The following is a 13,169-nucleotide window of genomic DNA, read 5'->3' on the forward strand; positions in this document are numbered from 1 at the left end:
TGTGCTCTTCTTGGGTAGTCCTTCGCAGCTGCTGTGTTCTTGGAACTCAGGGCTTTCTGGTTAATAGAACCCTTACCCTAGGCGTAACTCAAACCTTAAGCCTAGGAAGGAAAATCAGCCTATGGTTCGGGATGGTCTCATGGAAATATCAGTGGTGGCAGCCAAGTTGCGTCACTTTTGCGCTCCCCTTGGGATGCCTTTCGCAGCTGCAGTGTGCCTGGAGCCCATGGCTTCCTGGTTTTAAAAGTCCTAGGCCTAAGCCTAACAGTAACCCTAGGAAGGTAAATCAGCCGGGTATTAGGGTTCTTCCTAAGGGAAAAGCCGTGAAAGCAGCCATGTTGTGGCACTTCTGCACTCCCTTTGGGATGCCTTTGGCAGATGAAGTAAGCCTGGAACTCAGGGCTTCCTGGTTAAAGAAATCCAAGCCCTAGGCTGAACCCTAACCCTAACCCTAGGCAGATAAATCAGCCTAGGTATAGGGATGGTGCCAAGGAAAAAGCTGTGAAAGCTGCCATGTTGTTGCACTTTTGTACTCCCCTTGGGATGCCTTGAACAGCTGCAGTGTGCCTGGAGCTAAGGGCTTCCTAGTTTTAAAAATCCTAGCCCTAGGCCTAAGCCTAACAGTAACCCTGGGAAGGGACATCAACCTGGTGTTAGGCTTCTTGCCAAGGAAAAAGCCGTGAAAGCAGCCATGTTGTGGCACTTCTGCACTCCCTTTTGGATGCCTTTGGCAGATGAAGTAAGCCTGGAACTCAGGGCTTCCTGGTTAAAGAAATCCAAGCCCTAGGCTGAACCCTAACCCTAACCCTAGGCAGATAAATCAGCCTAGGTATAGGGATGGTGCCAAGGAAAAAGCTGTGAAAGCTGCCATGTTGTTGCACTTTTGTACTCCCCTTGGGATGCCTTGAACAGCTGCAGTGTGCCTGGAGCTCAGGGCTTCCTAGTTTTAAAAATCCTAGCCCTAGGCCTAAGCCTAACAGTAACCCTGGGAAGGCAAATCAGCCTGGTGTTAGGCTTCTTGCCAAGGAAAAAGCCGTGAAAGCAGCCATGTTGTGGCACTTTTGCACTCCCTTTTGGATGCCTTTCACAGCTCCAGTGTGCCTGGAACTCAGGGCTTCCTGATTTTAAAAATCCTAGCCCTAGGCCGAACACACCAACCCTAAGACGAGAAAGGCAAATCAGCCAGGAATTAGGCATGTCCCCAAGGAAAAAGCTGTGGAGGCAGGCATGTTGTGGTACTTTTGCGCTCTTCTTGGGTAGTCCTTCGCAGCTGCTGTGTTCTTGGAACTCAGGGCTTTCTGGTTAATAGAACGCTTACCCTAGGCGTAATTCAAACCTTAAGCCTAGGAAGGAAAATCAGCCTATGGTTCGGGATGCTCTCATGGAAATATCAGTGGTGGCAGCCAAGTTGCGTCACTTTTGCGCTCCCCTTGGGATGCCTTTCGCAGCTGCAGTGTGCCTGGAGCCCATGGCTTCCTGGTTTTAAAAGTCCTAGGCCTAAGCCTAACAGTAACCCTAGGAAGGTAAATCAGCCGGGTATTAGGGTTCCTCCTAAGGGAAAAGCCGTGAAAGCAGCCATGTTGTGGCACTTCTGCACTCCCTTTGGGATGCCTTTGGCAGATGAAGTAAGCCTGGAACTCAGGGCTTCCTGGTTAAAGAAATCCAAGCCCTAGGCTGAACCCTAACCCAAGGCAGATAAATCAGCCTAGGTATAGGGATGGTGCCAAGGAAAAAGCTGTGAAAGCTGCCATGTTGTTGCACTTTTGTACTCCCCTTGGGATGCCTTGAACAGCTGCAGTGTGCCTGGAGCTAAGGGCTTCCTAGTTTTAAAAATCCTAGCCCTAGGCCTAAGCCTAACAGTAACCCTGGGAAGGGACATCAACCTGGTGTTAGGCTTCTTGCCAAGGAAAAAGCCGTGAAAGCAGCCATGTTGTGGCACTTCTGCACTCCCTTTGGGATGCCTTTGGCAGATGAAGTAAGCCTGGAACTCAGGGCTTCCTGGTTAAAGAAATCCAAGCCCGAGGCTGAACCCTAACCCTAACCCTAGGCAGATAAATCAGCCTAGGTATAGGGATGGTGCCAAGGAAAAAGCTGTGAAAGCTGCCATGTTGTTGCACTTTTGTACTCCCCTTGGGATGCCTTGAACAGCTGCAGTGTGCCTGGAGCTAAGGGCTTCCTAGTTTTAAAAATCCTAGCCCTAGGCCTAAGCCTAACAGTAACCCTGGGAAGGCAAATCAGCCTGGTGTTAGGCTTCTTGCCAAGGAAAAAGCCGTGAAAGCAGCCATGTTGTGGCACTTTTGCACTCCCTTTTGGATGCCTTTCACAGCTCCAGTGTGCCTGGAACTCAGGGCTTCCTGATTTTAAAAATCCTAGCCCTAGGCCGAACACACCAACCCTAAGACGAGAAAGGCAAATCAGCCAGGAATTAGGCATGTCCCCAAGGAAAAAGCTGTGGAGGCAGGCATGTTGTGGTACTTTTGCGCTCTTCTTGGGTAGTCCTTCGCAGCTGCTGTGTTCTTGGAACTCAGGGCTTTCTGGTTAATAGAACGCTTACCCTAGGCGTAATTCAAACCTTAAGCCTAGGAAGGAAAATCAGCCTATGGTTCGGGATGGTCTCATGGAAATATCAGTGGTGGCAGCCAAGTTGCGTCACTTTTGCGCTCCCCTTGGGATGCCTTTCGCAGCTGCAGTGTGCCTGGAGCCCAGGGCTTCCTGGTTTTAAAAGTCCTAGGCCTAAGCCTAACAGTAACCCTAGGAAGGTAAATCAGCCGGATATTAGGGTTCGTCCTAAGGGAAAAGCCGTGAAAGCAGCCATGTTGTGGCACTTCTGCACTCCCTTTGGGATGCCTTTGGCAGATGAAGTAAGCCTGGAACTCAGGGCTTCCTGGTTAAAGAAATCCAAGCCCTAGGCTGAACCCTAACCCAAGGCAGATAAATCAGCCTAGGTATAGGGATGGTGCCAAGGAAAAAGCTGTGAAAGCTGCCATGTTGTTGCACTTTTGTACTCCCCTTGGGATGCCTTGAACAGCTGCAGTGTGCCTGGAGCTAAGGGCTTCCTAGTTTTAAAAATCCTAGCCCTAGGCCTAAGCCTAACAGTAACCCTGGGAAGGGACATCAACCTGGTGTTAGGCTTCTTGCCAAGGAAAAAGCCGTGAAAGCAGCCATGTTGTGGCACTTCTGCACTCCCTTTGGGATGCCTTTGGCAGATGAAGTAAGCCTGGAACTCAGGGCTTCCTGGTTAAAGAAATCCAAGCCCTAGGCTGAACCCTAACCCTAACCCTAGGCAGATAAATCAGCCTAGGTATAGGGATGGTGCCAAGGAAAAAGCTGTGAAAGCTGCCATGTTGTTGCACTTTTGTACTCCCCTTGGGATGCCTTGAACAGCTGCAGTGTGCCTGGAGCTCAGGGCTTCCTAGTTTTAAAAATCCTAGCCCTAGGCCTAAGCCTAACAGTAACCCTGGGAAGGCAAATCAGCCTGGTGTTAGGCTTCTTGCCAAGGAAAAAGCCGTGAAAGCAGCCATGTTGTGGCACTTTTGCACTCCCTTTTGGATGCCTTTCACAGCTCCAGTGTGCCTGGAACTCAGGGCTTCCTGATTTTAAAAATCCTAGCCCTAGGCCGAACACACCAACCCTAAGACGAGAAAGGCAAATCAGCCAGGAATTAGGCATGTCCCCAAGGAAAAAGCTGTGGAGGCAGGCATGTTGTGGTACTTTTGCGCTCTTCTTGGGTAGTCCTTCGCAGCTGCTGTGTTCTTGGAACTCAGGGCTTTCTGGTTAATAGAACGCTTACCCTAGGCGTAATTCAAACCTTAAGCCTAGGAAGGAAAATCAGCCTATGGTTCGGGATGCTCTCATGGAAATATCAGTGGTGGCAGCCAAGTTGCGTCACTTTTGCGCTCCCCTTGGGATGCCTTTCGCAGCTGCAGTGTGCCTGGAGCCCATGGCTTCCTGGTTTTAAAAGTCCTAGGCCTAAGCCTAACAGTAACCCTAGGAAGGTAAATCAGCCGGGTATTAGGGTTCCTCCTAAGGGAAAAGCCGTGAAAGCAGCCATGTTGTGGCACTTCTGCACTCCCTTTGGGATGCCTTTGGCAGATGAAGTAAGCCTGGAACTCAGGGCTTCCTGGTTAAAGAAATCCAAGCCCTAGGCTGAACCCTAACCCAAGGCAGATAAATCAGCCTAGGTATAGGGATGGTGCCAAGGAAAAAGCTGTGAAAGCTGCCATGTTGTTGCACTTTTGTACTCCCCTTGGGATGCCTTGAACAGCTGCAGTGTGCCTGGAGCTAAGGGCTTCCTAGTTTTAAAAATCCTAGCCCTAGGCCTAAGCCTAACAGTAACCCTGGGAAGGGACATCAACCTGGTGTTAGGCTTCTTGCCAAGGAAAAAGCCGTGAAAGCAGCCATGTTGTGGCACTTCTGCACTCCCTTTGGGATGCCTTTGGCAGATGAAGTAAGCCTGGAACTCAGGGCTTCCTGGTTAAAGAAATCCAAGCCCGAGGCTGAACCCTAACCCTAACCCTAGGCAGATAAATCAGCCTAGGTATAGGGATGGTGCCAAGGAAAAAGCTGTGAAAGCTGCCATGTTGTTGCACTTTTGTACTCCCCTTGGGATGCCTTGAACAGCTGCAGTGTGCCTGGAGCTAAGGGCTTCCTAGTTTTAAAAATCCTAGCCCTAGGCCTAAGCCTAACAGTAACCCTGGGAAGGCAAATCAGCCTGGTGTTAGGCTTCTTGCCAAGGAAAAAGCCGTGAAAGCAGCCATGTTGTGGCACTTTTGCACTCCCTTTTGGATGCCTTTCACAGCTCCAGTGTGCCTGGAACTCAGGGCTTCCTGATTTTAAAAATCCTAGCCCTAGGCCGAACACACCAACCCTAAGACGAGAAAGGCAAATCAGCCAGGAATTAGGCATGTCCCCAAGGAAAAAGCTGTGGAGGCAGGCATGTTGTGGTACTTTTGCGCTCTTCTTGGCTAGTCCTTCGCAGCTGCTGTGTTCTTGGAACTCAGGGCTTTCTGGTTAATAGAACGCTTACCCTAGGCGTAATTCAAACCTTAAGCCTAGGAAGGAAAATCAGCCTATGGTTCGGGATGGTCTCATGGAAATATCAGTGGTGGCAGCCAAGTTGCGTCACTTTTGCGCTCCCCTTGGGATGCCTTTCGCAGCTGCAGTGTGCCTGGAGCCCAGGGCTTCCTGGTTTTAAAAGTCCTAGGCCTAAGCCTAACAGTAACCCTAGGAAGGTAAATCAGCCGGATATTAGGGTTCGTCCTAAGGGAAAAGCCGTGAAAGCAGCCATGTTGTGGCACTTCTGCACTCCCTTTGGGATGCCTTTGGCAGATGAAGTAAGCCTGGAACTCAGGGCTTCCTGGTTAAAGAAATCCAAGCCCTAGGTTGAACCCTAACCCTAGGCAGATAAATCAGCCTAGGTATAGGGATGGTGCCAAGGAAAAAGCTGTGAAAGATGCCATGTTGTTGCACTTTTGTACTCCCCTTGGGATGCCTTGAACAGCTGCAGTGTGCCTGGAGCTAAGGGCTTCCTAGTTTTAAAAACCCTAGCCCTCGGCCTAAGCCTACAAGTAACCCTGGGAAGGCAAATCAGCCTGGTGTTAGGCTTCTTGCCAAGGAAAAAGCCGTGAAAGCAGCCATGTTGTGGCACTTCTGCACTCCCTTTGGGATGCCTTTGGCAGATGAAGTAAGCCTGGAACTCAGGGCTTCCTGGTTAAAGAAATCCAAGCCCTAGGTTGAACCCTAACCCTAGGCAGATAAATCAGCCTAGGTATAGGGATGGTGCCAAGGAAAAAGCTGTGAAAGCTGCCATGTTGTTGCACTTTTGTACTCCCCTTGGGATGCCTTGAACAGCTGCAGTGTGCCTGGAGCTAAGGGCTTCCTAGTTTTAAAAATCCTAGCCCTAGGCCTAAGCCTAACAGTAACCCTGGGAAGGCAAATCAGCCTGGTGTTAGGCTTCTTGCCAAGGAAAAAGCCGTGAAAGCAGCCATGTTGTGGCACTTTTGCACTCCCTTTTGGATGCCTTTCACAGCTCCAGTGTGCCTGGAACTCAGGGCTTCCTGATTTTAAAAATCCTAGCCCTAGGCCGAACACACCAACCCTAAGACGAGAAAGGCAAATCAGCCAGGAATTAGGCATGTCCCCAAGGAAAAAGCTGTGGAGGCAGGCATGTTGTGGTACTTTTGCGCTCTTCTTGGGTAGTCCTTCGCAGCTGCTGTGTTCTTGGAACTCAGGGCTTTCTGGTTAATAGAACGCTTACCCTAGGCGTAATTCAAACCTTAAGCCTAGGAAGGAAAATCAGCCTATGGTTCGGGATGGTCTCATGGAAATATCAGTGGTGGCAGCCAAGTTGCGTCACTTTTGCGCTCCCCTTGGGATGCCTTTCGCAGCTGCAGTGTGCCTGGAGCCCAGGGCTTCCTGGTTTTAAAAGTCCTAGGCCTAAGCCTAACAGTAACCCTAGGAAGGTAAATCAGCCGGATATTAGGGTTCGTCCTAAGGGAAAAGCCGTGAAAGCAGCCATGTTGTGGCACTTCTGCACTCCCTTTGGGATGCCTTTGGCAGATGAAGTAAGCCTGGAACTCAGGGCTTCCTGGTTAAAGAAATCCAAGCCCTAGGCTGAACCCTAACCCAAGGCAGATAAATCAGCCTAGGTATAGGGATGGTGCCAAGGAAAAAGCTGTGAAAGCTGCCATGTTGTTGCACTTTTGTACTCCCCTTGGGATGCCTTGAACAGCTGCAGTGTGCCTGGAGCTAAGGGCTTCCTAGTTTTAAAAATCCTAGCCCTAGGCCTAAGCCTAACAGTAACCCTGGGAAGGGACATCAACCTGGTGTTAGGCTTCTTGCCAAGGAAAAAGCCGTGAAAGCAGCCATGTTGTGGCACTTCTGCACTCCCTTTGGGATGCCTTTGGCAGATGAAGTAAGCCTGGAACTCAGGGCTTCCTGGTTAAAGAAATCCAAGCCCTAGGCTGAACCCTAACCCTAACCCTAGGCAGATAAATCAGCCTAGGTATAGGGATGGTGCCAAGGAAAAAGCTGTGAAAGCTGCCATGTTGTTGCACTTTTGTACTCCCCTTGGGATGCCTTGAACAGCTGCAGTGTGCCTGGAGCTAAGGGCTTCCTAGTTTTAAAAATCCTAGCCCTAGGCCTAAGCCTAACAGTAACCCTGGGAAGGCAAATCAGCCTGGTGTTAGGCTTCTTGCCAAGGAAAAAGCCGTGAAAGCAGCCATGTTGTGGCACTTTTGCACTCCCTTTTGGATGCCTTTCACAGCTCCAGTGTGCCTGGAAGTCAGGGCTTCCTGATTTTAAAAATCCTAGCCCTAGGCCGAACCTCAACCCTAAGACGAGAAAGGCAAATCAGCCAGGAATTAGGCATGTCCCCAAGGAAAAAGCTGTGGAGGCAGGCATGTTGTGCTACTTTTGCGCTCTTCTTGGGTAGTCCTTCGCAGCTGCTGTGTTCTTGGAACTCAGGGCTTTCTGGTTAATAGAACGCTTACCCTAGGCGTAACTCAAACCTTAAGCCTAGGAAGGAAAATCAGCCTATGGTTCGGGATGGTCTCATGGAAATATCAGTGGTGGCAGCCAAGTTGCGTCACTTTTGCGCTCCCCTTGGGATGCCTTTCGCAGCTGCAGTGTGCCTGGAGCCCAGGGCTTCCTGGTTTTAAAAGTCCTAGGCCTAAGCCTAACAGTAACCCTAGGAAGGTAAATCAGCCGGATATTAGGGTTCGTCCTAAGGGAAAAGCCGTGAAAGCAGCCATGTTGTGGCACTTCTGCACTCCCTTTGGGATGCCTTTGGCAGATGAAGTAAGCCTGGAACTCAGGGCTTCCTGGTTAAAGAAATCCAAGCCCTAGGTTGAACCCTAACCCTAGGCAGATAAATCAGCCTAGGTATAGGGATGGTGCCAAGGAAAAAGCTGTGAAAGATGCCATGTTGTTGCACTTTTGTACTCCCCTTGGGATGCCTTGAACAGCTGCAGTGTGCCTGGAGCTAAGGGCTTCCTAGTTTTAAAAACCCTAGCCCTCGGCCTAAGCCTACAAGTAACCCTGGGAAGGCAAATCAGCCTGGTGTTAGGCTTCTTGCCAAGGAAAAAGCCGTGAAAGCAGCCATGTTGTGGCACTTCTGCACTCCCTTTGGGATGCCTTTGGCAGATGAAGTAAGCCTGGAACTCAGGGCTTCCTGGTTAAAGAAATCCAAGCCCTAGGTTGAACCCTAACCCTAGGCAGATAAATCAGCCTAGGTATAGGGATGGTGCCAAGGAAAAAGCTGTGAAAGCTGCCATGTTGTTGCACTTTTGTACTCCCCTTGGGATGCCTTGAACAGCTGCAGTGTGCCTGGAGCTAAGGGCTTCCTAGTTTTAAAAATCCTAGCCCTAGGCCTAAGCCTAACAGTAACCCTGGGAAGGCAAATCAGCCTGGTGTTAGGCTTCTTGCCAAGGAAAAAGCCGTGAAAGCAGCCATGTTGTGGCACTTTTGCACTCCCTTTTGGATGCCTTTCACAGCTCCAGTGTGCCTGGAAGTCAGGGCTTCCTGATTTTAAAAATCCTAGCCCTAGGCCGAACCTCAACCCTAAGACGAGAAAGGCAAATCAGCCAGGAATTAGGCATGTCCCCAAGGAAAAAGCCATTGAGGCAGGCATGTTGTGCTACTTTTGCGCTCTTCTTGGGTAGTCCTTCGCAGCTGCTGTGTTCTTGGAACTCAGGGCTTTCTGGTTAATAGAACGCTTACCCTAGGCGTAACTCAAACCTTAAGCCTAGGAAGGAAAATCAGCCTATGGTTCGGGATGGTCTCATGGAAATATCAGTGGTGGCAGCCAAGTTGCGTCACTTTTGCGCTCCCCTTGGGATGCCTTTCGCAGCTGCAGTGTGCCTGGAGCCCAGGGCTTCCTGGTTTTAAAAGTCCTAGGCCTAAGCCTAACAGTAACCCTAGGAAGGTAAATCAGCCGGATATTAGGGTTCCTCCTAAGGGAAAAGCCGTGAAAGCAGCCATGTTGTGGCACTTCTGCACTCCCTTTGGGATGCCTTTGGCAGATGAAGTAAGCCTGGAACTCAGGGCTTCCTGGTTAAAGAAATCCAAGCCCTAGGCTGAACCCTAACCCTAACCCTAGGCAGATAAATCAGCCTAGGTATAGGGATGGTGCCAAGGAAAAAGCTGTGAAAGCTGCCATGTTGTTGCACTTTTGTACTCCCCTTGGGATGCCTTGAACAGCTGCAGTGTGCCTGGAGCTAAGGGCTTCCTAGTGTTAAAAATCCTAGCCCTAGGCCTAAGCCTAACAGTAACCCTGGGAAGGGAAATCAGCCTGGTGTTAGGCTTCTTGCCAAGGAAAAAGCCGTGAAAGCAGCCATGTTGTGGCACTTCTGCACTCCCTTTGGGACGCCTTTGGCAGATGAAGTAAGCCTGGAACTCAGGGCTTCCTGGTTAAAGAAATCCAAGCCCTAGGTTGAACCCTAACCCTAACCCTAGGGAGATAAATCAGCCTAGGTATAGGGATGGTGCCAAGGAAAAAGCTGTGAAAGCTGCCATGTTGTTGCACTTTTGTACTCCCCTTGGGATGCCTTGAACAGCTGCAGTGTGCCTGGAGCTAAGGGCTTCCTAGTTTTAAAAATCCTAGCCCTAGGCCTAAGCCTAACAGTAACCCTGGGAAGGCAAATCAGCCTGATGTTAGGCTTCTTGCCAAGGAAAAAGCCGTGAAAGCAGCCATGTTGTGGTACTTCTGCACTCCCTTTTGGATGCCTTTGGCAGATGAAGTAAGCCTGGAACTCAGGGCTTCCTGGTTAAAGAAATCCAAGCCCTAGGTTGAACCCTAACCCTAACCCTAGGCAGATAAATCAGCCTAGGTATAGGGATGGTGCCAAGGAAAAAGCTGTGAAAGCTGCCATGTTGTTGCACTTTTGTACTCCCCTTGGGATGCCTTGAACAGCTGCAGTGTGCCTGGAGCTAAGGGCTTCCTAGTTTTAAAAATCCTAGCCCTAGGCCTAAGCCTAACAGTAACCCTGGGAAGGCAAATCAGCCTGGTGTTAGGCTTCTTGCCAAGGAAAAAGCCGTGAAAGCAGCCATGTTGTGGCACTTTTGCACTCCCTTTTGGATGCCTTTCACAGCTCCAGTGTGCCTGGAACTCAGGGCTTCCTCATTTATAAATCCTAGCCCTAGTCCGAACCTCAACCCTAAGACGAGAAAGGCAAATCAGCCAGGAATTAGGCATGTCCCCAAGGAAAAAGCTGTGGAGGCAGGCATGTTGTGGTACTTTTGTGCTCTTCTTGGGTAGTCCTTCGCAGCTGCTGTGTTCTTGGAACTCAGGGCTTTCTGGTTAATAGAACCCTTACCCTAGGCGTAACTCAAACCTTAAGCCTAGGAAGGAAAATCAGCCTATGGTTCGGGATGGTCTCATGGAAATATCAGTGGTGGCAGCCAAGTTGCGTCACTTTTGCGCTCCCCTTGGGATGCCTTTCGCAGCTGCAGTGTGCCTGGAGCCCATGGCTTCCTGGTTTTAAAAGTCCTAGGCCTAAGCCTAACAGTAACCCTAGGAAGGTAAATCAGCCGGGTATTAGGGTTCTTCCTAAGGGAAAAGCCGTGAAAGCAGCCATGTTGTGGCACTTCTGCACTCCCTTTGGGATGCCTTTGGCAGATGAAGTAAGCCTGGAACTCAGGGCTTCCTGGTTAAAGAAATCCAAGCCCTAGGCTGAACCCTAACCCTAACCCTAGGCAGATAAATCAGCCTAGGTATAGGGATGGTGCCAAGGAAAAAGCTGTGAAAGCTGCCATGTTGTTGCACTTTTGTACTCCCCTTGGGATGCCTTGAACAGCTGCAGTGTGCCTGGAGCTAAGGGCTTCCTAGTTTTAAAAATCCTAGCCCTAGGCCTAAGCCTAACAGTAACCCTGGGAAGGGACATCAACCTGGTGTTAGGCTTCTTGCCAAGGAAAAAGCCGTGAAAGCAGCCATGTTGTGGCACTTCTGCACTCCCTTTTGGATGCCTTTGGCAGATGAAGTAAGCCTGGAACTCAGGGCTTCCTGGTTAAAGAAATCCAAGCCCTAGGCTGAACCCTAACCCTAACCCTAGGCAGATAAATCAGCCTAGGTATAGGGATGGTGCCAAGGAAAAAGCTGTGAAAGCTGCCATGTTGTTGCACTTTTGTACTCCCCTTGGGATGCCTTGAACAGCTGCAGTGTGCCTGGAGCTCAGGGCTTCCTAGTTTTAAAAATCCTAGCCCTAGGCCTAAGCCTAACAGTAACCCTGGGAAGGCAAATCAGCCTGGTGTTAGGCTTCTTGCCAAGGAAAAAGCCGTGAAAGCAGCCATGTTGTGGCACTTTTGCACTCCCTTTTGGATGCCTTTCACAGCTCCAGTGTGCCTGGAACTCAGGGCTTCCTGATTTTAAAAATCCTAGCCCTAGGCCGAACACACCAACCCTAAGACGAGAAAGGCAAATCAGCCAGGAATTAGGCATGTCCCCAAGGAAAAAGCTGTGGAGGCAGGCATGTTGTGGTACTTTTGCGCTCTTCTTGGGTAGTCCTTCGCAGCTGCTGTGTTCTTGGAACTCAGGGCTTTCTGGTTAATAGAACGCTTACCCTAGGCGTAATTCAAACCTTAAGCCTAGGAAGGAAAATCAGCCTATGGTTCGGGATGCTCTCATGGAAATATCAGTGGTGGCAGCCAAGTTGCGTCACTTTTGCGCTCCCCTTGGGATGCCTTTCGCAGCTGCAGTGTGCCTGGAGCCCATGGCTTCCTGGTTTTAAAAGTCCTAGGCCTAAGCCTAACAGTAACCCTAGGAAGGTAAATCAGCCGGGTATTAGGGTTCCTCCTAAGGGAAAAGCCGTGAAAGCAGCCATGTTGTGGCACTTCTGCACTCCCTTTGGGATGCCTTTGGCAGATGAAGTAAGCCTGGAACTCAGGGCTTCCTGGTTAAAGAAATCCAAGCCCTAGGCTGAACCCTAACCCAAGGCAGATAAATCAGCCTAGGTATAGGGATGGTGCCAAGGAAAAAGCTGTGAAAGCTGCCATGTTGTTGCACTTTTGTACTCCCCTTGGGATGCCTTGAACAGCTGCAGTGTGCCTGGAGCTAAGGGCTTCCTAGTTTTAAAAATCCTAGCCCTAGGCCTAAGCCTAACAGTAACCCTGGGAAGGGACATCAACCTGGTGTTAGGCTTCTTGCCAAGGAAAAAGCCGTGAAAGCAGCCATGTTGTGGCACTTCTGCACTCCCTTTGGGATGCCTTTGGCAGATGAAGTAAGCCTGGAACTCAGGGCTTCCTGGTTAAAGAAATCCAAGCCCGAGGCTGAACCCTAACCCTAACCCTAGGCAGATAAATCAGCCTAGGTATAGGGATGGTGCCAAGGAAAAAGCTGTGAAAGCTGCCATGTTGTTGCACTTTTGTACTCCCCTTGGGATGCCTTGAACAGCTGCAGTGTGCCTGGAGCTAAGGGCTTCCTAGTTTTAAAAATCCTAGCCCTAGGCCTAAGCCTAACAGTAACCCTGGGAAGGCAAATCAGCCTGGTGTTAGGCTTCTTGCCAAGGAAAAAGCCGTGAAAGCAGCCATGTTGTGGCACTTTTGCACTCCCTTTTGGATGCCTTTCACAGCTCCAGTGTGCCTGGAACTCAGGGCTTCCTGATTTTAAAAATCCTAGCCCTAGGCCGAACACACCAACCCTAAGACGAGAAAGGCAAATCAGCCAGGAATTAGGCATGTCCCCAAGGAAAAAGCTGTGGAGGCAGGCATGTTGTGGTACTTTTGCGCTCTTCTTGGGTAGTCCTTCGCAGCTGCTGTGTTCTTGGAACTCAGGGCTTTCTGGTTAATAGAACGCTTACCCTAGGCGTAATTCAAACCTTAAGCCTAGGAAGGAAAATCAGCCTATGGTTCGGGATGGTCTCATGGAAATATCAGTGGTGGCAGCCAAGTTGCGTCACTTTTGCGCTCCCCTTGGGATGCCTTTCGCAGCTGCAGTGTGCCTGGAGCCCAGGGCTTCCTGGTTTTAAAAGTCCTAGGCCTAAGCCTAACAGTAACCCTAGGAAGGTAAATCAGCCGGATATTAGGGTTCGTCCTAAGGGAAAAGCCGTGAAAGCAGCCATGTTGTGGCACTTCTGCACTCCCTTTGGGATGCCTTTGGCAGATGAAGTAAGCCTGGAACTCAGGGCTTCCTGGTTAAAGAAATCCAAGCCCTAGGCTGAACCCTAACCCAAGGCAGA

The sequence above is a fragment of the Ammospiza caudacuta genome, chromosome 27 (assembly GCF_027887145.1).
Source record: "Ammospiza caudacuta isolate bAmmCau1 chromosome 27, bAmmCau1.pri, whole genome shotgun sequence".
In the NCBI taxonomy this organism is placed as follows: domain Eukaryota; kingdom Metazoa; phylum Chordata; class Aves; order Passeriformes; family Passerellidae; genus Ammospiza; species Ammospiza caudacuta.